Source organism: Trachypithecus francoisi, unplaced genomic scaffold (assembly GCF_009764315.1).
Source record: "Trachypithecus francoisi isolate TF-2019V2 unplaced genomic scaffold, Tfra_2.0 Lachesis_group18, whole genome shotgun sequence".
In the NCBI taxonomy this organism is placed as follows: Eukaryota; Metazoa; Chordata; class Mammalia; order Primates; family Cercopithecidae; genus Trachypithecus; species Trachypithecus francoisi.
The window spans coordinates 14,426,269-14,449,229 of NW_022681463.1; positions in this window are offsets into that span (position 1 = coordinate 14,426,269).

Here is a 22,961-nt window from a genome sequence, read left to right on the forward strand (position 1 = left end):
CTTCATTTTTTTTTTAGAGACAAGGTCTTTCTCTGTCACCTAGGCTGGTGTGCAATATCATAAACATGGCTCACTGTAGCATTGACCTCGGGCGCAAGCAATCCTCCCTTCTCAGCCTCCTGCATGTTGGGACTACAGGTGCATGCCACCATGCCCAGCTAATTTTTTAAACTGTTTTGTGGAGACGAAGTCTTGCCATGTTGCCAAAGCTGCTCTTGACCTCCCGGGCTCAAACGATCCTCCGACCTCAGCCTCCCAAAGTGCTGGGATTACAGACCTGGGTCACCACGACCAACCTATACTGACAACTTCTTAAGATATGGAGAAGTTGTGGGGGCATCCTGCTAAAGCCTTCAGCGCCAGGTATTGTCCTAATCTATTATCTGAAAAATAATTTAACTTCACTTTATTTCCCACAACCAAATTGAGGTAGAATATTGAGCAATGAGCAATATTCTGTATAATAGTGCTTTGTTTTCTAATTTATTTGTGTTTCTTTTTTGGAGGCATTGCAGTTTTTAATTGCTTTACATTATTTTTTAATTTTGTAAGTAACACATGCTTATTACTTTCCCAAAATACAGAAATATTTGAAGAAGGAATAAAGATCACCCTAATCCACAATGCAGAGTATTAACTGCAGTCGATATTTCAGTCTGTAACCTTCAGACTTTGTATGTGCATATATCCATATACAAAAATTGATTTTTACAAAAATAGAGTCATAACTGCATGCTGTTGTGTAACCTGCTTTTCCACCCTTAGTAACTTACTATAGATTTTTTTTTTTTTTTTTGAGACGGAGTTTCGCTCTGTCGCCCAGACTGGAGTGCAGTGGCCGGATCTCAGCTCACTGCAAGCTCCGCCTCCCGGGTTTACGCCATTCTCCTGCCTCAGCCTCCCGAGTAGCTGGGACTACAGGCGCCCGCCACCTCGCCCGGCTAGTTTTTTGTATTTTTTTTAGTAGAGACGGGGTTTCACCGTGTTAGCCAGGATGGTCTCGATCTCCTGACCTCGTGATCCGCCCGTCTCGGCCTCCCAAAGTGCTGGGATTACAGGCTTGAGCCACCGCGCCCGGCCTAGATATCTTTCATGCCAATAAATATAGATCTATGTCATCATTTTCAACAGCTTTATAGTATCCCATGGTAGAGACCAGAGACTGACAAACTACTTGGCAAACTAAGTCCCAGGGGCCAAATCCAGCCCTGCCTGTTTTTGTATAACTCACAAGCTAAACATGGTTTTTACATGTTTAAATCCTTACTTTTAAATTATATTAGTGCCTACATATATCTTCAATTTTGCTTCCTGACCCCAAATATTTTGATCTCATCCTTTAAGAAAAAGGGCTGACCCCTGTTACAGACATATCATAATTTGCTTAATTCATCCTAGACTGCTGGAAACATTGGCACTTTTAAGATTTCTCTGGGATAAACACCAGTGCAATGAACAACCTATGTATAGCTTTTATCGCTGAACCAGTGTTTCCTTTAGGATAAAGTCCTATTACTGGAATTGCTGGAGCAAAGTAGCCTCTTTGTTAAGGTTTGGAAACATAACTACCTCATTGTTCTCCAAAAAGTTGGCCAAGGTAGGCTCTCATCAGCCTCTGCAGTACCTGCAGTGAGGACATTCCCTTCCCCCTCCCATTAGCCTACTGGGTAATAACAGATCTTTCCAGTCTTTGCCAATGTTACATATGAAAAACGACCCCACGTTTTCCCTTTAATTTTCATTTTTCCTGATCCCTGACATTGACCATCTTTTAATCAGGTAGAGCAACCATTAGTTCTTTGGAGAAAAATGTGTGTTCATCCCTGGCCCATTTGTCTTCTGTGGTGTGCAAAACACCTTTCTCTCTACTTTAGGCGTTATTTCATCTCCTTGACCTTGCCTTGTGAATAATTACAGACCCTTACTCATAAACCCTCTTTTCCAACATCTTAATCACTTTGTGATTCTTCTCCGAATCCTTCCCAGCACTCTTTCTCCATCCGTAGGTCTACAGACAGATGTTTTAAAAACCACTTCCATCATGTTAAGTATTCCTCCTCATGGTGAACTTTCTCAGGCAGGTCAGGTCTCTCCTCCCATGCTCAATGCGGGCTCATGGCTAGACCCACTGCCTGGGCCCAGTTTGTGGAACTAGAGGTATAAAACCATGCAGCAAGAGCAGGGTGAGGCTACTTCACTGCATTTCCCATCTGAAAGCAGCTCCAGCAACTTCAACAAACCACTCCTCCTACTATGAAGATGAAGCGTCACTCCCCTTAGAAATTTCAGCCACAAGAAAACTCAAAGAAGTCTTATTAGTGTCGGCTAATTTTTACTCTCGGGAATGAGGGTGACTTTTTCCAGAATTTTCTGCAACATCTAAAACTATAAAGATTTTATTCTCTCTGCCTAGTGAAGGATCAGTGCATTCTCCAAATCTCAGAGTTCATTTGAAAACAAATTTCCACGTCAAATTACAGTATGTGCCTCTCTAGCCTACTTGAATGACTATGGTGCATGTCTGATAGGGAATTCAGCAGCAGTAACAATTCCCAGACTCTACTGGGAACTGTCAGTTACAGCCCTCGAGTGTCATGTTTCACAGGAATGTTTGCACACTAAAAATCTAATCTTGGCTAGAACAGAAGTAGTAGCAAGAAAGCAAATTTCCAATTACACCTACCTATAATATAAAAAGGTTGACTCCTGAAAGATGTTGTCAAAGAGCTTAAGGAAATCAGAGCATCTCCTCTTCCCATCTTCACTGAGGAGCTCATTTACCTACCCTGCGAAAGCAACGCCTGAAAAATCAATAGCTGAGGAATTCGTAGTCATTACCTGTCTGCCGTGCTGGAAGGACCAACCAGAATTTAGACAATAAACACCAGGAGATTTCACACATTGGTACTTTATTTTCAAATGAGGCCCCATTAAAGATTGAGCTATTTTCAGAGTATGAGAGGAAGCTGCAGCAGCTTCCTTTATTCATTGTTTTCATTTACTTCTTGACTGTTTTGCCTTTATCCAGTATATAAGCTGTTCATTTGTTAATTCATTCAATAGGCATTTTTTGAATCACCAGGCAATGAAGAAAAGCCTCTGTCCACCCGGATATAAGCCCCAGTCATTTGTCATTGGCTCTTCCAGCCTCAGCAGCCGCCTCCCCATGTTTCTTCAGAGAACCTCCATAGCATCAGAATGATCTGGCCAAGAGTGAAAGACAACTGCCAAGGGATTGAAATGTAGAGGGAGGAAATCAATGAGAAGGCTGGAGAAACTAGAGCTCAGTTTCCCCACCTATAAAATGGGACTATTACTTCCTACATCTCGGGTGGCCCATGCCACTACGCCTCTGAGTCGGGACAATTCTCTTCTCTAGGTTTCCTACTAAGACACCTGTGCACACTCCCACTCCTCTAGTCAAATTTCCAGTCAAGTACAATCTATGATGCTGGGAAATACCAACACAAAAAAGCCCTGATTCCTGACTCCAAGTTGCTTACAGTCTAGAGCAGGGAGATATTCAAGTAAATTACCTACGGCAGCTCCATGTGATAAATGGAACAACAGAGGCAGGCACGGGACTGATGGGAGTACACAGCAACGTGCCCAATGCAGACAGATATGGAAGCCATGGGCAGGGCCAAGGAAGGCCTCTCTAAAAACAAGTACAACAGGTGCTATTTTACTGAACACTGACTGCCTCCAGACCCCGTGCTGAACGCTTTATATGGATTATCTTATTGAATCCTATTAAATTCTATTCCTGGCTTCATTTTATAGACCAGAACCCTGAGCTTTCAGGAGATTACCCAAGTCACTCCACAGGACACACCAGACCACACCAGAGACAACACCAAAGCTAGAATTCAGGCCTCTCTAGACCCAGGGCCCATCCATGCTGTCTTCATGCCACACTCTACTTCCTTGAGCAGGTGACTCTGGGCAAGAGCAGTCTTGAGGATGGGCAGCTGTGGGTCCAAATAAGATGAGGTGGGGGACCCCATGGCAGAGACACAGCCCTGGGGAGTCGGGAGGCAGAGCCACTGTATTACGCTGAGTCAAATCACTAATTAGCATTGGAGGGCTCAAAAACATTCCAAAAGAATTTCTTTGAAGTTAAAATAGATAATCCCTCCACTGGTAAAATATTGATTTTGTGAGTGTGGTGTGATACCCAGAGGGCTGGCCAAAGGGTCAGGAGAACAGGATTCTCGTCCTGGCTCATTCCCTGATTAGCTGTATGAATTCTAGCAATTCCATTGTATCTTTGGGCCTTGGATGCCTCACCCAAGAAATGAGAGGCTGGACTAGATGGCCATAGGATGCCTCCCAGCTCTGACATTTTGTGACCTCTAACTGGTGGTTCTCTGTGGTCAGGATGTGCATTGAGTCCATTAGGCCTCTGAGTCCAGACACTTATCTTCATTAGGTTTCCTACTAAGACACCTGAGCACACTCCCACTCCAGGTACTCTTTGAGCCGTTTCATTGACTATTTCATCTTTTCTCACTTTGGTTCCCTGGTAGGTTTCCCACTGCTGCCGTAATGAATTACCACAAACCCTGGGGGTTACAAACACCATGCATCGTCATCCTACTTGAAACAGTCTCACTGGACTAACACCAAGCTGTCTACAGAGCTGTCTTCCTCTCTTCAGGCTCTAGAAGGGAAGCCATGTCCTTGCCTTTTCCAGCTTCTAGAAGGTGCTCACATGCCTTGGTTCCCAGCCTTCCTCCTCTGTCTTCAAAGCCAGCAACAGCAGGTCAAGTTTTTCTCACTGCCATCTCCCTGGTTCTCCTCTGCCTCCCTCTTCTCCTTGTGTGGCCTCTTGGGATTACACTGAAACCACCTGAATAATCCAGAATCAGCTCCCTTTTTTTTTTTTTTTTTTTTAGAGTCAGGGTCTCACTCCGTCACTCAGGCTTGAATGCAGTGTTATGATTATAGCTCACTGAAGCCTCAAACTCCTAAGCTCAAGCGATCCTCCTGCCTCAGCCTCCCAAGTAGCTGGGACTATAGGAGTGTGTCGCCACACCTGGCTAATATTTGTATTAGGCCGGGCGCGGTGGCTCACGCCTGCAATCCCAGCACTTTGGGAGGCCGAGACGGGTGGATCACGAGGTCAGGAGATTGAGACCATCCTGGCTAACACGGTGAAACCCCGTCTCTACCAAAAATGCAAAAAACTGGCCGGGCGCGGTGGCGGGCGCCTGTAGTCCCAGCTACTTGGGAGGCTGAGGCAGGAGAATGGCGTGAACCCAGGAGGCGGAGCTTGCAGTGAGCCAAGATTGCACCACTGCACTCCAGCCTGGGCGACTGAGCAAGACTCTGTCTCAAAAAAAAAAAAAAAATTGTATTCATTTTTTGTAGGGATGGGGTCTCACTATGTTGCCCAGGCTGCTCTCAAACCCTTAGGCTTCAAGTGATCCCCCTGCCTCCCCAAAGTGCTGGGAATACAGATGTGGGCCACCATGCCCGGCCTCCCTATTTTAAGGTCAGCTGATTAGCAAACTTAATTCTACATGCAACTTGAATTTGGCATGTAGCAGGTTCCAGGGAGGATGAAGGGAGGGCCATGACTGCCCCCACAGTCCCCTGCATCCTTCATGTATAGTCTCTGTGCCACTTTCACCAAGTAGTTTGGACAGCACAAGAGTAGCTGTGGAAATGGCTGCTGCCAGGCCAGTCCTACCCAGTTAAACATCAATTTCACATGAGCAACACATAATTTTTTTAGTGTAAGCATGTCCCATTTACTATTCGGAACATATTTACACTAAGATATTGCTTGTATATTTGTATATTGCAGGTAAGCTGCCACCTTCCTCATGACCTGTCCCTGAGGTTTGCCTGCACCCCTGTGACGGGAGAATATGAAAGGTTCACAATGCTTTAAGAAGACGACTCGGTACGGGAACTGGAAGTAATACAGTTCCAGATGGCCCATTCTTGCGCTTCTCCTTTTCCAGAACATGGTGAACAACGCCCAGGACAGTGTTCAGGCCTCATTCCCACAATGCCTTGCTCTGAACTAGGACCTATCAAAGGTACTATTTCCCTATACATAATGGAAGCTTAAAACAGTATGTTAATAACTGATCTAAAAAACTAAAAAAATCCCTTAAGAAGCACAGGAATGAATTTAAAGTAGATCTTTTAGATAAAGGATACGGTTCCTTGTGTGTAGGGTTGCAACATAAAATATAGGATGTCCAGTCAAATTTGAATCTTGGACAAAAAAACAAATAATTTTCTATGCCAGGCACAGTGGCCCACACCTATAATCCCAGCACTTTGAGGGGCTGAGGTGGGAGGATCACTTGTGCCCAGTAGTTTGAGACCAGCCTGGGCAACATAATGAGACCCCATCTATACAAAAGTTAGCCAGGTGCGGTGGTGTGCACCTGTAGTCCCAGCTACTCAAGAGGCTGAGGCGGGAGGATCACCTGAGCCCATTAGTTCGAGGCTGCAGTGAGCTATGATCACACCATTGCACTCCAGCCTGGTCGACAGTGCAAGACTGCAACTCAAAATAATAATAATATTTTTTAGTCCCAAATATTGAATGAAATATGCTTATACTAAAAATGTATTTGTTGCTCATCTGAAATTGATATTAACTGGGTGTATTGTTATTAGATAAATCTGACACACCTATCTACCTGAACCCAGTCAAATTACACTATACAAGCAGTTCCGTATTTCTCCCGTCCAAAGGCCAGACATGTTTCCAAGGTCCACTGTTCCCCAGCCTGGCGGAGACACTTCATAGAGATCTGCAAACACTAATAATTGTTACCAGTAATTTTTAAAGCCACTGTAAAGCCATCATTTTTCATGTGTTATTTCCACATATATATTATAATCCTCTAAATAGCCCTGCAAGGAAGAAACTCAGTCTCAGACAGTAACTTGCCTGTGGTCACCCAGCCACTGAAATGCAGACTGAAAATGGAAACCTAGGTCTGTCTGCCAGCGGATGCCAAAGTCACCCCCTCCCCCACCCCACTCCCAGTCATGCCCATGGGGCCCATGGGGTCCAGGGCTCTCGCACAGGGAACCAGGCCTCTGCCCCTTCACAAAGTTTCCATGGTTTCGCTGTCCATACATTTGCATTCTCGGTGCCAGAGTTCTCTTTCTCTGGCATTAATAAAGTCATATTTGATGATTATCAAACTTGAAATAAATGTACCTGTGAGCCCAGGCAGGAAAAGATGAAAAGCACAACCAATCTGTAGGACAGAAGGGAATATTTTCTGCTGTCACGCGGCACAGGAGCTTAGCTATTTCTGTATTTACAGACATGTCCTAAGTTGTTTTTAAAGTCTGAGGCATATCGTTTACCAGGCCACCTTTGACTAAATTGACAGGACCAACTTTTATTTAATTCCATTTGATACTAGATCTGCTCCAAAGCTCACATTTGATTATCCGAACTAAAGGAGGGTATTGGAAAATGCAAGATAAGTCTAAAATTAAATTTGCCTTCAGCATACATTTCTGCACTTACATTTTGTCTAACACTGTGAAGCAGAGTCAGAGGCTGCCCTGCCTGAGTTCTGCCTCGCTCAGCCTCTCCTCTCTGTGTGTGAGTAAAGGCCCCAAACTAAGGAATGGTCACTGTGCTGTGGTCTTTCCTCAAGAGGCGGGGATAGGATTAAGCATTGGGTCTTCTGAGGGTTGTCCTATTAGGTCACAGCCGAAAATGACAGCTTCATCTTTCAGGACTACAGATCTAGGTCTACTGTCAAGTTCAAGTGCCTCCAAGTGATCAATGAACTAGAACTCTATGCCTACCATTGAATGATCAATAGACACCAGTTGTCCTTTCTTTCCTTCAACTGTGGTAGGTGCCGGGAATACAGAGATATACGACACATTATCTCTGTGCTCTGGAAACTCGCAGTGTTGAAGGGAATCGGAACAAAAATACAATGTAACGTGAATGGATAAACAAAATGTGGTATATACCTACAATGGAACATTATTCCGTTTTAAAAAGGAATGAAATTCGGAAACATAATATAACAAGAATGAACCTTTAAAACTTTATGCTAAGGGAAATTCACCAGACACAAAAGGGCAAATATTGTGTGATTCCACTTATATAAGGAACCTAGAATAAGCAAATTCATAAAGCCAGAAAGTAGAAGTTACCAGGGCCTGGGGGAAGGAGAATGCGAGGTTATTATTTCAGGGGCACAGAATTTCCATTTAGGAAGAATTTTTAAAGTTCTGGAAATGGATAGTTGTGATGACTGCACAATATCGTGAGTGTACTTAATGCCACTGAATTGTACACTTATAAATGGTTAAAATGGTAAATTTTATATTATGTATTTTCACCACAATTTTTTTTCACCAAACTGAAATTTCCTCTTAAGGTAACCAATAGGCTTATAGGGACAATTAAAAGCTGGTAATTTCCTTCCTAAAAAAAAATATAATAAAATACAATAAACACTATACACTAGAATTAGCATACAAAAAAAATCATCTAAAGAAATAAAACAAAGATGGGTACTTAATTCACTAGGAGGCCATGTTAGTTTGCTTTGCAACATTCAAAATATAGGAGATGATATCTTTCTTTTGCCTGGCAAACAAAATAGAAATGACTCAATTGCAACCTGCTACAGTTGGATGATAATCTGGGCTCAAATATTTTGTGAGGGAGAGAGGAGCTTTCCGGAGATGTGGCGGGAGTATGGTGAAGTTAGTCTTGCCCTCCAGGGAAATCTGCTGGAGGCTGGAGCTTGCTGGAGGGTGGAGCTTGCTGGAGGGTGGAGCTTGCTGGAGGGTGGAGCTTGCTGGAGGGTGGAGCTTGCTGGAGGGTGTGGAGCTGGCTGGAGGGTATGGAGCTTGCTGGAGGGTGGAGCTTGCTGGAGGGTGTGTAGCTTGGCTGTTTTTCCCTAGAATATGCACTCCCTTCACACCTAACTTAGCGACAAGGACTATCACTAAGATGCTAGAATTCAGCTCTCAGTAATACATGCAGTGACCACACAACCCCCCAAACTCTTGCCATGATGATCAGGAAATTTATTTATTTATTTTTACATATTTATGCAATATATATATATATATATATATATATGTGCATACACATATTGCTGTACATGTTCTTTGTCAATAAAAATCTAAGGTGAAACAATTTATTTTATTTTTTATTTTTTTTTTGAGATGGAGTTTTTTGTTCTTGTCACCCAGGCTGGAGAGCAATGGCGCAATCTCAGCTCACTGCAACCACCGCCTCCTGGGTTCAAACAATTCTCCTGCCTCAGTCTCCCAAGTAGCTGGGATTACAGACGCCCACCACCACACCCAACTAATGTTTTATATTTTTAGTAAAGACGGGGTTTCACCATGTTGGTCAGGCTGGTCTTGATCTCCTGACGTCAGGTGATCTACACCCCTCGGCCTCCCAAACTGCTGGGATTACAGACGTGAGCCACCGCGTCCGGCCAGATGAAACAATTTAAATATATGGTATATCAACAATACCACTATATTATACACAATATTGTATATATTACATATAATGTATATAATGTATGTACCATATAATGTATATTATGTCATGCAATATATATACAATATTATAGAGAGAGAAGTATTGGTGATATACATATTTCTAAATTGTCAAATCTTATATTTTATTGGCAAAAAACATGTACAACAATAAACATGCACGTGTAGTTTCCTGGTGAAAACTAGATGTTAAATATAAGTAAAATTCCATATGGCTTTTAAATTTCAGTTTGAGTTATATTTTCAAAGTGTATTGAGCCATAATAAAGGAATTTTCTGTACAAGAGAACACGATATTCCTTTGTACATTATATGCAAGATATGGGCTCACGCTGTGAGTCATCACAACACAGGACTCAATTCTCAATACGTGTGAAAATGATACTTGCAAATGGTAAGACAAAATTAGAATTCATTCTTTTAAAAAATCTTCAAGCATGCTATCAAGAAAAAGAAGTATAACTGAAATGATGCTTAAAATGCCATAAAAATAAATAAAAATTCTACTCAATACTGAATTTCTTGCAAAGCAAGATTAATGTCCTGAAGACATTGGATAGTTGTATATGACAAATCACTGGGCCTCAGTGTTTTTTTTTTTAAAGTTATTAAAGATAAAAGCAGGACATAGTGATATGTACTGTCTGTCTTTTCAGGAATCCACAATGTTGTACATTCTCTCCTTTAGTTTTAATTTTATCACCATTCTTAACATCACTTTCTTATTTGCAATATGTGTTAAAATATTGTCCTATTAGGGTTGACTTCATTAAATGTCAGGAAGAAGGATGTAAAAATGATTAATTAAACTGATTATAAAATGTTTTCAAAGTATCATAGATTTTCCAAGTAATTAATTCAAAACACTTTACTGCAATGCTAAATAGCATAGACACGACAGCCTTTTGCTAATCAATGAATAGCTTTTCTTAATCTGAGTTTATTGAGAGCATTTTTTCCCAATTCAGATATGTATATTCAGGTCCCTGGAGCGAGATCAGTCTTGAAACAATTTGACCCTTTCTCAGGAGTGGGCACCCCACTCTGGTTTCAACTCTGAGAGTACACTGGCCACGTTCCCTTAAAAAGGAGATTCCTACCCCAAAGGGAAGTTGTAGTAACATTTGCTGATAATACCTATATTGTTGATATCAGTCAGGATTATTTGTTGCATCCAATTTTTGTTGCAGAACGATCTCTGTCTCATTTAAGTATGAACAGCATTTCTGAAAGAATATCGAGCATCTCACAAAACTGCCAGAAGGCTGCAGAATTACTGTCACACTTTTGGTTGTCTAAGACCATTGTCATACTCTTCTTCACTGGTGACATTTGTAGAGGCTTATCACGTATCATATTGTTCTAAAACGTTTACAACAACTAATTAAAGTAATTCTCACAACAATCCTATGAGGCAATATAGTAGGCTGAATAAAGGCCACGCAAAATATTCCACCCAAGAATATTACTCCTAATCCCCGGAACCTGTAAATGTCACCTTATAAGGAAAAAATGTCTTTGCAGATGTGATTAAGGACTTTGGCTGGGGAAGGTTATCAAGGATCAAACTAAATCCAATCACAAATGTCTACACGAGAGAGAGGGAGAGGGAGATTTGACATACACAGAAGAAGACAAGGCAGAGATTCGAGTGATGTGGGATGCAGACCAAGGCATGCCACCAGAAGCTGGAGGGACAATGGAGGACTCTCCCCTGGGGTCTCTGGAGGGGGCATGGTCCTGCCAACACTGTGATTTCAGATTTCAGGTCTCCACAACTGTGAGAGAATCACTTCCTATTGCTTTTCTAAGCCACTAAATTATGGTAATTTATCACAGCAGCCCCAAGAAACTAATACAGGTAGATACTATTTCTATTCTAATTTTGCACTGGGGAAACTAAAGCATGGAAAGATGATGGACCTTTCCAAGGTCAGTGGCAGAGCCAGGATTTGCACTCAGGCAGCTTAGTTGCAGAGCAAACCCAAATGCAGAATAAGAATCCATTCCACTGAAGACAAATCACTGCCATCTCCACAATGTAGGCAACCATCCACAAAGACACTGGTCCCCCACTCCACTTCCCAGTCCCCAGGATAAATCAGAGGCTCTGAGCTGGACACTGCTATTAGCAAAGTGGACAGCTGGCAATGGAGGTAGCCAAGTCACGACTCACCTTTTCCATCAAGGGCATTTCATCATGAGCATTTTGACCAAGCACCAGAGCTGCTGTGGAAAGAGGCTGTCTGCTAGACACAAAGCAGGTCCTTCAGCCTCCCAGCTCTTGGGAGTCCACTATGTATTGGTTTCCTGGGGGCTGCCAGATCAAAGTACCACATACTCGGTGGCTTAAACAACAGAAATCTATTGTTTCACAGTTCTGAAGGCTGGAAGTCTGAGATTGAGGTATCAGTGAGGCTGGTTCTTTCTGAGGGCTGGGAGGCAGAATCTTGTCCCATGACTCTCCCCTAGTTTCTGGTAGTTTGCCAGCAATCTTTTGGCACTCCTTGGCATAGAAGCATCACCCCAATCTCTGCCTTCATCTTCACGTGGCTGTCCCTGTGTGCACGTTTGCCTCCAAATCCCCAGTTACATGGGATCAGGGCCCATCCTGATGACCTCACACAAATTTTTGATTTTATAGAGAAAGATGGGCATTGCCGACCATCGAAATTCAACCTGTGGGAGATTCCTTAAACATAAAAGAGGATTCAATTTCTAGACGGCTGAAAGAAGGATGAATGTACATTACACTGTCCCAATTAACAGATCCATCTGAGCTTTCAAAGCGAAATACCACCTTGAATTTTTATAGTGATGTTCACTTTCCAAAATACTTTCTCATCAGTACTTTTGGCTTATGCTAGATGGGAGGGCTGACCATCTGACCTTGAAATGTAAGAACTGAACCCACCACCCTAGGTAAATGTCCAAACTTAAGACCAGGAGGCAGGACCCTGGTATGGTGGGAATCAGAGTCATTTACTCATGCCCTCATTTATTAATATCTTCATTCATCTGATTCATTAAGTCCCTCCCCTATACCAAGCTGATTTTAGGTCTTACTCCCAACACCAACACCGTGGAGCATTGAAAGAATGACCTCATCTCTTGGTAGCTCAGTTGCTTCCTCAATAGAATGATAAAATCTAGATCATGAAGTTCTCTTATAGCCCCAGACTCTAAAAAAAGACATTTTGAAAATGCTGGATGTTCCAGCTTCTTTTATAGGGAACATCAACCAGTCTAAGTAGGGTATATAAAAATATAAAGGATCTCTTTTCCAATTAGAAGGTGATATGGTTTGGCTGTGTCCCCACCCAGATCTCATCTTGAACTGTAGCTCCCATAATCCTCATGTGTCGTGGGAGGGACCCAGGGGGAGAGAATTGAATCATGCTGTTCCCATGGTAGTGAATGAGTCTCATGAGATCTGATGGTTTTATAAACGGCAGTTCCACTGCACATGCTGTCTTGCCTGCCATCACGCAAGACGTGCCTTTGCTCCTCCTTCACCTTCTGCCATGATTGTGAGGCCTCCCCAGCCATGTTGAACTGTGAGTCCATTAAACTTCTTTTTCTGTATAAATTACCCAGTCTTGGGTATTTCTTCATAGCAGTATGAAAATGGACTAATACAGAAGGTATGCCTTCTTTGAGGCCACTGGTGTTGACTGCACACAGCCCAACACTCCATTTCTTCAGGGTGACTACCTTTCTGTAGTTGGAATATGACAAGTCGAGGACAGTAGGCTGAAGTTCAGTACAGAAGCGGGTCTTCCTGAGCTCATTACCAAGGAAGAGAGCCAGGTTCTGAGGCTGCTGAGATGGGAAGAGGCTCTAAGCATCAGAGGAAACTGTACGCATAAGATTGATTGTAGATGAATGTTAGAATTAAGCCATTGCCACGAGAACTACTGCTCTGGAGACTTCAAGTCCAAGGAGGACCTAGAGATGGCATCTCAGGAAGGGATGCAGCAGAGCCAAGGATGTGGAAGCATATGCATGGTGCCCTTGACTTGCTAGTGACTCCAAACAGAAGTACTGGAGCTTGAAGGCCCTCCCAGGGTGCGGATGACATGTGGCCAAAATATATCGAGTTTCAGTTTGTGCATGAGAATGTTCTGGTAGAGGGCTTTAGCCCAACACACACAGAAGAGCTTCCAGAGAAGAGGCTACGTGTGGAATGCCTGATAAGGCATCAGGAACATGACCCCCTGGGAACTATGGCTTATATATCCTTGGAAGCACTGACATTGATGGTGATAGTGACCTCATGGGCTTTAGGACTCAACGTGGGACTCAAGAGGCATGAGACAAGGTCAAAAAATACAGCACACTGTGCAAGGGTCTAGATAGATCTGTGGGCTTTGATAGAATGTTGGTGGTCAAGCCATCCTGGCTAACACGGTGAAATCCCATTTCTACTAAAAATACAAAAAAAAAAAAAAATTAGCTGGGTGTGGTGGCGGGCACCTGTAGTCCCAGCTACTCAGGAGGCTGAGGCAGGAGAATGGTGTGAACCCAGGAGGCAGAGCTTTCAGTGAGCCAAGATCACGCCACTGCACTCCATCCTGGGAGACAGAGCAAGATTCTGTCTCAAAACAATTAAAAAAATAAAAAAATAAAAAATAAATAAAAATAAAAAAAATGTTGGTGGTCAAGGAGCTAGAAATAATGAGCCTGAAACATGACCATGACTGGTTCCTTTTAAGGATAAGTAGACAAGAATAAGATTCAAATGCAGATCTGACATTGAAGATCAGTCCATGAGGTATGGAGAAATGGGATGCAAAATTTGCCAGGTGCAGTGGCTCACGCCTGTAATCCCAACACTTTGGGAGGCTGAGGTCGGTGGATCACCTAAGGTCAGGAGTTCAAGACCAGCCTGGCCAACATGGTGAAACCCTGTCTCTACTAAAAATACAAAAATTTGCTGGGCATGGTGGCAGACACCTGTAATCCCAGGCTACTTGGGAGGCTGAGGCAGGAGAATCGCTTTAACCCAGGAGGCAGAGATTGCAGTGAGCCACAGGTCACTGCACTCCAGCCTGGGTGACAGATCGAGACTCTGTCTCAGAAAAGAAGGAAAGAAAGAAAGAAAAGAAAGAAAGAGAAAGAAAGAAAGAAAGAAAGAAAGAAAGAAAGGGGGGAAGGGAAGGGAAGGGAGAAAGAGAGAGAAAAAAGAAAAGAAAAAGAAAAAGAAATGGGATGCAAAACTCTAAAGCAGTGCAGAGACAGTAGGCAGTTGGAGAGGCCCACATGGCAAACAACTGGTGGAGGCCCAGTCAGGTGGCATTCAGATGCCAGGATGTCTAACCACTGAGGGGGGCTGAATTCTATACAAAAGCAATTCCCTCATTTAAGAAAAGGGGTAGAAGAAACAGTTATGAGAGATCTGAAGTACAAAGCAGGCATCAGTCACGCTGAAGCAAGGCTAGATCTTGGTCTTGCTTGGCCCCAGCCATGTTGATTGACTCAGAGGTAAGTAAACACCTGACCTAAGGGTAGCCAGTCCAGATATTGGGCAAGGACCAATATCACAGTCTAAAGTGAAATAATGAGCTGAGACCCTTGAATTCTCCCTCAGTGTATCTTAGGAAACACGGAGAACTGGGGCCAGTTCAGAGGCAGCTAAAGTTATGGGAATAAGAGATGGGCCAGGGCAACCACAAAGGGGAACATTCAAGCTGGAATTAAGAGAAACGAGTTATGTCTAAGCAGCGAAAAGCCACATGGTGAAAAGAAAGAAAGGGACAGACAATGGAGCAGAAATGCCTGGAGAAAGAGAAGCTGTGTGGTCTGTGAGAGTCATAGCACAGCTGGTCCTGCAAGCTGCCTTCAGCTTCAAATATGTCCTTGTAATAAACATCCTTTTTCATGAGGTAACTCAAGGGAGTCTGTTTCTTACAACCCAAATCCCCAGTTAAAACTGTAGAACCTAGGCCAAGCATGGTGGCTCACACTTGTAACCATAGCACTTTGGGAGGCTGAAAAGCACAGATGGCTCAAGCCCAGGAGTTTGAGACCAGCCTGGGCAACATGGTAAAACCTCGTCTCTACAAAAAATACAAAAATTAGCAGGGCATGGTGGTCTGTGCCTGTGGTGGGTGGTAGGAAAGATTAACTGAGCCCAGGAGATTGAGGCTGCAGTGAGCTGAGATTGCACCACTGCACTTCAGCCTGAGAGAATGAGACCTTGTGCCAAAAAAAAAAAAAAGAAAGAAAAGAAAAAGAAAAAGAAAAACCGTAGAACCTAGTGATAAGGACCTTCTGACCAAGAACTCCTCCTACATTTTTATGATGTGCAAGATGTGTCTGAGGTCAGGGTGGGGTAACATCCAGTGAAGGCTGAGTGGCCCTAACTTCAAGGTCAAAGGGCTTAAGAAATTGCAAGTCAAGGAGGTATAGTTGATCCACATTATTTGCAGATTCTGTATTTGCAAATTTGCTTGCTCACTAAAATGTATTTAGAACTGCAGGGTCAATACCTGTGGCTCTTTCCTTGGTCATTTGCAGATGTGCACAGAAAATCTGAGTCACCCAATGTGCACATTCCCAACTAGTCAAACAAGTTCAACTCTTTGCCTTCTCGTTTCAGTTCTCATACTGCAAATGTGTCCTTTTCACAGTCTATCCAGTGCCACCTTTTTCTTACTTTTGTGCTTTTTCTTGGTGATTTCACTGTTTAAAATGGTCCCCAGACGTAGTGCTGAAGTGCTAGCTAGTGTTCCTAATCACAGGAGGGCCATGATCTGTCTTATGGAGAAAAGATGCATGTCAGATAAGCTTCATTCAAGCATGAGTTACAGTCCTGTTGGCCGCGAGTTCAATGTTAATGAATCAAAAATGTCTATTAAAAAGGTGTCTTTAAACAGAAACACACATAAGGCCAAGTTATAGATTGATCAGTTCAGTTGATGAAACTATTATGACCAGAGGCTTGTAGGAACCTAACCTTGTATTTCCCCTAGGAGCAATGGCTTAGTATTTGCTAATTCAGTGTTTTTGGTGACTTCATCAAACAGAACTACCTTGAACACCAAAAACTGACTGTATATTACTTTAATATCTTGTTGGGGAATGACCCCATCAATCATACTCACTGCTATATCTTCAGTGTCAAACATAGCACCTGGTACAGAGTAAGTATGCAATAAATATTTGTTGGACAAGGAATAAACAAAGGAATTCACTCACTAAGAATCAAAACAACCAGCAGCCTGGGTCAGAAATTTTCTTTGCTCTTGAGAATCAGTGGCAACGAGAGTCTTTCTAAAAAGGATGAGCATCACCTGCATAAGAGTGATAACCCTGAGGGTTTTTAATTATGTCCTACCAATTGTTACTGCTGCAAAAATCCCCAATCTGTACTCAGTGCTTTCATTTCTAGAACTGTTGGACGAGGCTTCACGGGCATCACATACGCCTCAGACATGGCTTGTTGGTATTGACTGTTGCCTCTAGAGGGGGAAACAGACATGATGAATCTCATCTGCTTCTCTGGGGTCAGCAGTAACACAGGATTTGAAGCCCCTGGTGTATGTGTCATGATCCTTAGCCAGGATTCATTTCCTCAAAGTGAAGCCATTTTCTAAGAGAATTATTTCGCATTTTGGTAATTGGAGGTGTCACTACAACCAGAATTGCAATTTTAGTGCTTCCGTGTTGGGGCAATTTGGGACTTAAATTTTACTTCATTATGTTTCATTATAAATATTTCCACTGTCAAAACAGAGTTCAGTTGGCAGTCTTTGCCCAGAAGCATCTCAGAACTAATTTAGCATGAAGAATTTAAAGCTGTCTTCCTCCAGCCTTGTTTTCTAGGTTGTCCTGGAAGCAACAAGAACAGGAGGATGGAAGCACACAGCATCCACGGCTCCCAGCAAGCACTTTAATCTTCTCCCCAGCACAATTATCTTACTAGGCATTGAAAAGTCTATTACCCCAATTTATGGCAGCTCTGGAATCATAAGAAAGCACAAATTGTTCCCATTTTGATTGGAAAAGATAAATTGTAATCACTTCGGAAGGAAGTTTAACACTGGAAGCTCTTGTCAACCAGCATGACATATTCAGCTGGAGAATAAAGAGCTGGTCACAGAAGACAGCAGAGGAAGAAACAGTTTCTAAGGTATCACGGTTCTGATCACAAGTGAGGCTGTACGTGCTCACTTGCACAGGCTGGAAGGAACATCGCCAAATGTGAATTTAGCAAGATTAATAAATGACTCATATATTGTATGCCATGTTTATATTAGCGATAATGAAACAGATTGCAAACACCAAGTAAAGTGATTAACACAATATTTGCCATGCCCAGAGAAGCCAGAAATAATAGTAGAGTTCTCTCTTTGATTTTAAGCTTGGGTGTTAAGAGTACAGGCTAAAATATTAAGCACACATTTGCCCCATTCCAGGGCATATGGCTTAGGGAAGGGAGTAGCAAAACTAGAGAAGTGTTAAGTGCTTCAGTCTTATAGGAAGACAATTTGTAACAAAAAAATTTTTAGAAACAGCCTGTTGCCCAGGCTGCAGTACAGTGGTGCAATCATAGCTCACTGCAGCCTTGGCCTCCTGGGCTCAAGTGATCCTCCCTCCTCAGTCTCCAGAGTAGCTGGGACTACAAACACATACCACCAAACCTGGCAAATTTTTAAAAACATGTTTTGTAGAGACAGGGTCTCACTATGTTGCATAGGCTGGTCTTAAGCTCGTGCCCTCACGCAATTCTCCTGCCTCAATCTCCAGATTAAGCACTGGAGTTACAGGTGTGACCACAGCACCAGCCGGAAAACAAATTTTAGAGTAAGCAATGGAAGCTGCAGAGAACATTAAAGAGAACACAGAACTAAGAGTACAAGGACCTAGGCTTGAGTATCTACCTGTCTATTCAAAATGGCTACACCACTTGAAACAAGCCATTTGGATTTTCTGGGTCTTAATTTTGTCATCAGTAAAGTGAAGATAATTTTAAAAACTTTTCTCTCCACAAAACAAAGTTAGAAAAAAATACTGTAAAACCATGTGCAAGGTTCTCAGAAGTCTGCATATTAGCTTCGTATGACATTTAAGGATTGGAAGAAAGTTATCTAATGTAAATTTAATTTTTTATAAATGCATTGTTCATAAAGAGACTGTTCACTCAGATTCTTGCCCTGTACACAGTCGAGGCAGTTGTGCAGGCAGAATACATAGTGAAAATAACTAGATTCAAAGTCAGGACACCTGAATTCCTTTCTGAGCTCTGCCACTGACTAGCTGTGAAGTCTGAGCACACCACAGCCACTTCAGATATGAATTTAGTCATCTAGAAAATGAAAGAACTGGACTAGGTGGTTTCTAATGCCCTTTCCAGTTCTAAGATTTTATAGAGGATTTTTTTTCCATTTGTTGTTCTCAGTTACAGATACTTCCGATCCTTTCTCATGTTCGGGATCTTGTTTATTTCAACTCCACTGGAAGCAGCAGGGCAGAGAGGACTACTGAAAGCAAAAGAATGAATTTCTTTTCTTCTTCATTTCCGAAGTCCTATTATAATTCATGGGACGTGAAAAAGGGGATAATTAAATTCAGGATTTCTGATATCTTGATAGGAAGAGTATTTGGAAGGAAAGTTGACTTTGCCATGTGTCGCAAACTCCTTAAAGTGATCATATTTGAGCTGAGTGATTGTATAAACCTGTGTTCAATAAAAGCATATCGATTGAGCAAAGTAGTCTTCCAGGGCTGAAAGAAAGGATACAGTGAGTATCAGGCGGGGTAAAAGCACTCCTCAGACTTCAATAATGTATTGTTAACTGGAGTAATCTTCTGAGAAAGTGCAAGACCTCAAATTAACAGCACTGAATTGAGTCTAATAACTACATTTCACAACATCATATCTACTCCTCAATCAATACTTAATTTTCTCATACAGCCCTCGGCCTCCTGCAAGCTTTTATATTGTGTTTTGCAGAGAATAGCATTGATCTCAAGGAACGCCAGTCACCTACAACCCTAATACCCCCAAAAGCCAAATGCATCTTGAAATATTCCTGAAACAAATACAGTCTAAAATGCACACCCAGGATAAAAATTGTTCTACCCCATTCATTTCCATATTGTGTCAGATCTGTCTGATCTTCATCTTACTGGAAGCCTAAAGTGACTCAGGTTTGGAAATCAGCCTGCACTTTTAGAAGTAACTTTAAGAGACTTGGCTTGAAGTCACATGAGTCAAATCAGCAAATTCCTACTCTGAGGTCGCTTTTTGCTGCCCAAATTTCATATTCTACAATCCTGGAACTTCGATCACAGAAGTTCAGCAAGTCTCGAGGGAAAACGACTGTTTCCATATCAATTAACAAAGGTTACTCTGGAGTGTGACAGGAGGGTTAACTCTGAATCTTTGGGGACTTCCTTAACATTTTGCTCCAGCATCTCATTGTTGTACATTACATAGTACAGGTATTATTCAAGATAGGAAGAGGATTTTCCAAAATAAATGATCTTTTTTTCTACGTATTCAATTCATAAATCAGGTGCTGAGTTGACATTCCTTCCAAAGATAAATAATGCGAAGGGGGCAGCTATCTCTTCACATTTCCCAAAATGTTCTTTGGCTATAATCAGGTGTTGCTCTTCCCAGGGTCTGGTTAAATATCGCTTTAACATTTCTATTTATATTAGGTTTCCATTGTCAATATCACAAATTACTACAAACTTGTCCACATCCAGCAGGAAAATGGGTGCATCATTGTCCCGGCCTTTCCAGAATAATTCTTGAGATTCATTATGATTAAATTGACTCAGGTTGCACGATCCCCCCTGAACCCATCTCTGAGAGCAGGGTAGATGGTTTAACCTGAGCCTCATGTTCCAATCCTGGCTGCAGACAGAAAGCACAGCTCTTTCACCAAGATAAGTGTGAATGGATCTTGGGGAGCAAAAACATTGTGCAATTTCTGGATATCACTGTATTTAAAACTTTTCACCAGCTTCATTATAAACTTATGAGTGTACTATATTCTCAACTATTACCTCATTGTTGGACATTTTAGATTGTTTCTTGTGGCTTATTATTAAAAAGTAGTCACCCAAACAATAACTTTGCCCTGGAATATTCTTTTTATTTGAGATCATTTTCCTAGAATATATTTGCAGCAACAGAACTACTGAGTTAAATAGAATAAACACTTTCAAGTCTCTTAACATATATTGCCAAATTTCTTTCCAGCAAGCATTTTTCACTTCATTTTTTTTTTTTTTGCTACCATTCTGTGAGAATTTCCACATCAGTGCACTCTTTCCCAACATGAAGCATATTCGTCTTCCTTCATCTCTGCCAATTTGAGAGGTTCAAAGAAGACCCAGAGGGAGCTTGATAAAATCAACGGATCTGATCATATGACTTTGCTGTATACAGGATTTCAATGACATCCCACTGCCTTGAGGACCAAAGTCCAAACTCCCTGGGATGATGCACAAGGCTTTCTAGGATGTCAACCCCAATGGTCTCCCCACCTTTGTCTCTGCTGCTTTCCAATCCAGCCCTGGAAAACTGAACAACTTAGAATTCCTCAGACTCTGTATCTACATTCATATTTCTACATGTTTGCATACACTCTTCCTTTCTCTCCTTATCATTCTATTTCCAATCCAAGGATTCCCTCAACCTGTACATAACATCAAATTCAGGTCTCGATCACACAGTATTGCATTAACCCTTTGCATGATGACCCTTCCCCACATAAAAATAGTTTCTGTGGTGGGGGCCAAAAATATATATTTTTATGCAAACACTAGGCCCTGGCACAGTGTCTGGCACCAAAAAAAAAAAAAAGACATACAGTAAATAATAGTCGAATGAATCACAAGTGGTGATGGAAAGAGAATGGATATTGATAAAAAAGAGTGAAAAGAAAATTGATAAGGTACAAAGAAAATCTGCATTTGTCCTCTGTGATCTTGAAACAATATTGAAGTGCTCTGAGCTTCCTTCTTCACAATATTATTTTAAAGATCATATTGAGCCTATCAAAGTGCTATATGACTCTCAGATGGTATAATAAATAATACATTTAAAAATATTCTTTAGGGTTTTGAGAAGCCCTGGCTCTGCAATGCTTCAGGAATGTCCCAGTGTTTTATCACCTTCACAAACCTCACACAATCATATGGGGGAGGGAAAAGTGGCAGGTGGGAAAATAAAAAGTATTTAGGAGAAATTACAAGCAGACAGCACTCTGGGGGCTCTAGGGTGAACTCCAGCTTTTCTATATAGAAAGCAAATCTAGAGTTGTAGTAAACAGTGCTGCTGAAAGCCATTAACTCGACGTGTTGTTGGGGTTGAAATGACTAAAAAAGACATTTTACACTCGCTGGATCAGGGTTGCATAGAAAATGGAACGCTGGAAAATGGAGTGTAATCAACAATGCAGCCAATGTAGAAAGGCTGTGTACCATCTCACAAAAAATAAACCCAGAAAAGAAGCCAAGAACGGCATCTAAGTGATCATAGGAATGGACCAACATCTAAGGCCAAAAAAGATTCATTTTGAAAGATAAATTGGCTGAAAGACTCCAAAACACGCCTCTACCTATCCGCAGGCTCCAGCCCTAACTGAGGCAACAGAGCATTATGCAGAAGAATGAATATTCAGAAGAATGAATATGCAGATTATGCATATCAGAGCTGATTGATGGCTTTTTGGCCCTTCAGCGGGCAAACGCTGACCCTGGCACCCAAGAGAGGCCATTTTCACGGCTTCTGGAAAGAGAGGCTGGGTAAGACAGCTGCTGTCACTTCCCATAAGCCACTCAAGAAGAGTGGCCACACACACCTCAATGGGTTCTGTCGGGCAGAGGCAGGATCTGGAGCTTGTGGACATTACCAGGATATACAGAGGATTAATTAGACCATGTCTCTAAAGTACTTTGAAATCCTTGGAGGGAGGTATTTTAATTACAGTATTGGCCGGGAGCAAGTAGAAAAACAGATAGGGAAATAATACCAGTTTGTCTGGGTAGGAAAGCAGAGTCATCATTTGGATAATTTTCTTGCCTCAAGTAATGTATCTCTGTTCTTCCTCCTCCCTATTCTAGAACCTCAATATTGCTTGGATGAGACACAGTAACGTTATGTCTCCATTTGCTCATGGAGGGTGCTGTAGCTGTTTTTTTTTTGAGACAGAGTCTAGCTCTATTGCTCAGGCTGGAGGGCAGTGGCGTGATCTTGGCTCACTACAACCTCTGCCTCCCAGGTTCAAGCTACTATCGTGCCACAGTCTTTCAAGTAGCTGAGATTACAGGCATGAGCCACCACACTCAGCTAATTTTTGTATGTTTAGTAGAGACGGGGTTTCACCTTGTTGGCCAGGCTGGTCTCGAACTCCTGGCTCATTTGATCCGCCAGCCTTGGCCTCCCAAAGTGCTGGGATAGTTGT